At 35.7% G+C, this 4,818-nt stretch overlaps 1 pseudogene; it reads right to left on the reverse strand.

The window, feature by feature from the left end:
* Positions 1-2,993: 2,993 nt before the first annotated feature.
* Positions 2,994-4,465, reverse strand: LOC110269510 (uncharacterized; annotated as a pseudogene).
* Between the last annotated feature and the right edge of the window lie 353 nt (positions 4,466-4,818).

The raw sequence follows: 4,818 nt of genomic DNA on the forward strand, positions 1-4,818 counted from the left end.
GGATAAAGCAGCACTAAATAGCAAAATCAACCCATATAAACTCACTAAAACCAAATCAGCACTTATAAAATAGCTCAGAATAAGGCCATCAGCATCATTGCTCAATCAAAACAAGGCATGAAATCAGCCATTAACAAGGATAAAGCAGCACTAAACAGCAAAATTAACCCATATAAACTCACTAAAACCAAATCAGCACTTATAAAACAGCTCAGAATAAGGCCATCAGCATCATTGCTCTATCAAAACAAGGCATGAAATCAGCCATTAACAAGGATAAAGCAGCACTAAACAGCAAAATCAACCCATATAAACTCACTAAAACAAAATAAGCACTTATAAAACAGCTCAGAATAAGACCATCATCATCATTGCTCAATCAAAACAAGGCATGAAATCAGCCATTAACAAGGATAAAGCTGCACTAAACAGCAAAATCAACCCATATAAACTCACTAAAACCAAATAAGCACTTATAAAACAGCTCAGAATAAGGCCATCAGCATCATTGCTCAATCAAAACAAGGCATGAAATCAGCCATTAACAAGGATAAAGCAGCATTAAACAGCAAAATCAACCCATATAAACTCGCTAAAACCAAATCAGCACTTATAAAACAGCTCAGAATAAGCCCATCACCATCATTGCTCTATCAAAACAAGGCATGAAATCAGCCATTAACAAGGATAAAGCAGCACTAAACAGCAAAATCAACCTATAATCCACTAAGCATGCATAACTAAACTGACGAATTTAACAAAAACTGAACAAACTAATTAAACTAAGAAATAGTAAACAGGAAAAAAATTGAGAACCTGCAAAAAGTTTACCTTTCAAAGTATTGTCTATGTTCTCAGCCTTAGTTGGATTAATATAATCCTTGTCCTGCTACTCTATAATATCTCCTTCGTTCTCATCCAATTGCTCTTCACTATCAGGTTCATTGTTAAGTTGAAGAAAAGTATCAATCGGCATTGAAGCAAATTGACGTGTTTTTCTCTTCTTAGTTAGCCTTTCTTGCAAGCTGCCACACTCTTCAATATCATCTTCAATTGTGGTCTCTTTTCTCTTCAAATCTTGAGTCATTCTAGAATCTACTTCTTTAGTATTCTTGTGAGCCACAGTAGTAGATTAAGAAGGAAGTTCTTTCTCTTGTCTACATGTTGATCCTTGTGAGTGAGTCATACTTGCTTCCATCTGTACTTTACTTTTCTTCAAATTCTGTCCTTTTTCTTTTGCAACTTTTGGCTTTTCTATAAAATTTTGCTTATCATTTGTTTGGACACCATTTTTTCTTAACTTCTGCTCCCTTTTCCTATCACTAAGGGTTTTTATCCTCTTAAGTGGTGGTGGTGGTTGATGTTGCTGCTGCCCAGAAGACATCTTTTCTCTCTTAACTTCCATATTCTTGAAGAACTTTGCACGCAATTCAGCACTTGACTTTGAATCTATCTCATTTTCAATGAATTTTTTGAACATTTTCTGAAAAAGGAAATAAAATAATGAGATTAGTATACATCTTAAAGAATCTATTAACATAATAGTAAAAAACCAAATCACATATTAAAAGAACCAAGAATCTATAAGAAATGCACCTGTTCATAAACAATTACACCAAAAATAAAAGTAAAAAAAATTATTCTATGTTGAGAAGAAAAATCTCTTTAAAGATCAGAATCATCATCATATTCAGCTTGTTGTAGAACAAGTGAAGGTTTCTCAATGATTGTATTTGGCATGTCTTCTCTAGTCCATTTAACTTCACAATTATCTTTTGGCACAAACAAATTATTTGCTTGATCAAAGGGGTCCTTCTGATTAGACTCTTCGGCTTCAACATCATACCCATCATACATATTGAATAAATCCCTTGGCACTGTGTCCATGACATAATGCTTGTCTTTGTTAAAAGGGTCTTGAATATAAAAACATTGGTGGACTTGTGAAGCTAATACAAAAGGATCATCCCGAGAACATCTTTTATTAAAATGAACTGAAGTTAGACCGAAATTCTCTTCCTCAACTTCAAACCAATCACAATTGAAGAGAACAAATTTGAAACATGCATAATAGTCTAACTCAATTATGTCATTTATTGCACCAAAATATGTTACGGCTTTTGTCATTGGGTTGTTGTCCTTAGTACTAGCAAAGCTTGGTGTTTCACACACCAAAGTCACACCACTGTTTTGAGTTGTGTGGCTTGCATCATGTTCTCTAGTTTAAAATTTGTAGCCATTGATTACATAACTAGAAAATCGTTTTGCAACTGTGTTTGGGCCTCTAGACAAATCTTTAAGTTGTTTCGGAACATCTTCATGAGAAGCACGCTCTTTGAACCATTCACTAAAATCATGGCTTAGAGTTTTTGCCTTCTTCCATTTTCTACCTTTAGTTTGATTGTTGACATGTTCCTCATACTCTCTAAAGTAAGCAAAGAGTGAGTAAGTTAAATTTGCTAATAGAGAATTGGTAATTGAAAAATATATAAGAAAAATACCTAATGTAGTCTTTAACTTTATCACAATTAAATAAGATGTACTGATGAGCTTGTATTTTTGAGTTGGTATCTAGAGAAAAAGGTTGCCCTTTCCTCTTTCCACCAATTGGTCGCCCCAAGGATGCAAAATAGCTATCATGACATACGTCAGCTTCACTGCAATTATCATAATTTTGTGTCCTCCTACTCAGCCTTGTATCCACATTAGGACTTAAATACCTTGAGCAAAATGTCAAGCATTCCTCGGCTAAATATCCTTCAGCAATTGAACCTTCGGGGCGGCTCTTATTGCGAACGTAGGACTTTAACCTACACAGATATCTCTCGATGGGGTACATCCACCTAAATTGAACTGGGCCACCCAACCTCAACTCGTTTACTAGATGAATAGGCAAATGGACCATTATATCAAAGAAACTAGGAGGAAATATTCTTTCCAATTGGCACAAAATCTCTCTAATATCTACTTCCAAATGATCTATTGTATCATTTTCAACAACTTTTTGGCACAAGGAACGAAAGAATGAACCTAGATAAATTAAAGGGCCAGCTACTTGATTCTGCATTGTGCATTTTATAGCTACTTGCAACAAATAATGCAACATAAAATGAGCATCATGACTTTTGTAGCCTGATATCTTTTTCTCAGCAACATGAACACACCGAGAAATATTAGAGGAACTACTAGATGGCAATTTTACTGACTTCAAAATATCACAAAAAATAGTTTTTTCTTGATTAGTAAGGTTAAAACAAGCCTTAGCAATTTTTGCTTTCTTGCCACCATCTATCTCCTTTGGTTGAAGGTTTTTTCTTATGCCCATATCTTTGAGATCGTAACGAGCATTTGCATGATCTTTGGACTTTCCTGGAATGTCTAATAAAGTTCCAATTATGTTATCACATACATTTTTCTCGATGTGCATAACATCAAGACAATGACGCAATGTATTTTGCTTCCAATATGGCAACTCAAAGAAAATGGACCTTTTCTTCCATGGACCATCAATTTTATTTTTTTGCTTCTTCCCAAATACATTGTCAAAATCTTTCAAATCTTCAAAAATTTGTTCCCCATCTAATAAAGCTGGTGAAGACCTCAATTCAACATTGCCATTGAAAGATCTTTTATCCATCCTATATGGATGATCCATACCCAAAAATATACGGTGATCCATGTAGCACATCTTCCGGCTATGTTTTAAATAACAAGAGGAGGTGTCATAATTACAGCAAGGACATGCTAACTTTCCCTTTGTGCTCCAACCGGATAACATAACATAAGCTGGAAAGTCACTTATGGTCCATAAAAGTGCTGCATGTAGTTGAAAAGTTTTATTCTTTGAAGCATCATATGTTTCCACTCCAACTTCCCATAAAACCTTCAACTCTTCAATTAATGGCTGAAGATACACATCAATGCTTTTTCCAGGCGAACATGGTCCAGGGATGAGCAAGGACATCATGACATACTCTGGTTTCATGCAACACCATGGAGGAAGATTGTATGCGACTAAAACTACCGGCCATGTACTATGGGAGATGCTCATGGTTCTAAATGGATTAAATCCATCGCTAGCTAGCCCTAATCTTATGTTACGAGATTCTTCAGCAAAATCGGGATGAAGCCTGTCAAAGTCTTTCCATGATTGGCCATCAGCTGGGTGTCTTAACTTTCCATCCTTTGAACGATGTTCATCGTGCCACCTTAGTGATTCAGCTATTTTTGAACACATGAACAGCTTCTTAAGCCTTGGAATCAGGGGAAAATGCCTCAAGACCTTTGCAGGCACAGGTTTTTTCTTCAACTTATCAACTTCTATATCTACCTCAACATTTTCTATGTACCTGGAAGCTCCACAAATAGGACAAAATTCTTCATCTTCATATGTATCCCGGAACAGAACACAATCGTTGGGACAAGCATGAATTTTATTATAACCAAGTCCTAAATCTTTTACCATGGCCTTGATTTTATTGAAAGAATCAGGAATATTCAAATGAGGAATCGCTTCTTTCAGTAACTCAAGAAGAGCAGTAAAGGATGCGTTGCTCCAACCATTAAGAGTCTTCAACAAATACAATCGGATAACGAATGATAATGTCAAAAATTTTTTACAGCCAGGATATAACTCTTGTTTTCCTTCTTCAAGCAAGTTATAAAACTTTTTTGCATCTTCGTTTGGCCCATCACCATCTTTATCTCCTTCAAGCACATGCCGAAATGTCTCGTTTAGCAGCCCATGAATGTCGTCGACAAGTCCTTCATGGACTTCACTCTCATCGGTTTCACTATCCATGCGACTTATCCTTTCGC

This window comes from Arachis ipaensis, chromosome B3 (assembly GCF_059453495.1).
Source record: "Arachis ipaensis isolate K30076 ecotype BB chromosome B3, ASM5945349v1, whole genome shotgun sequence".
Classification (NCBI taxonomy): domain Eukaryota; kingdom Viridiplantae; phylum Streptophyta; class Magnoliopsida; order Fabales; family Fabaceae; genus Arachis; species Arachis ipaensis.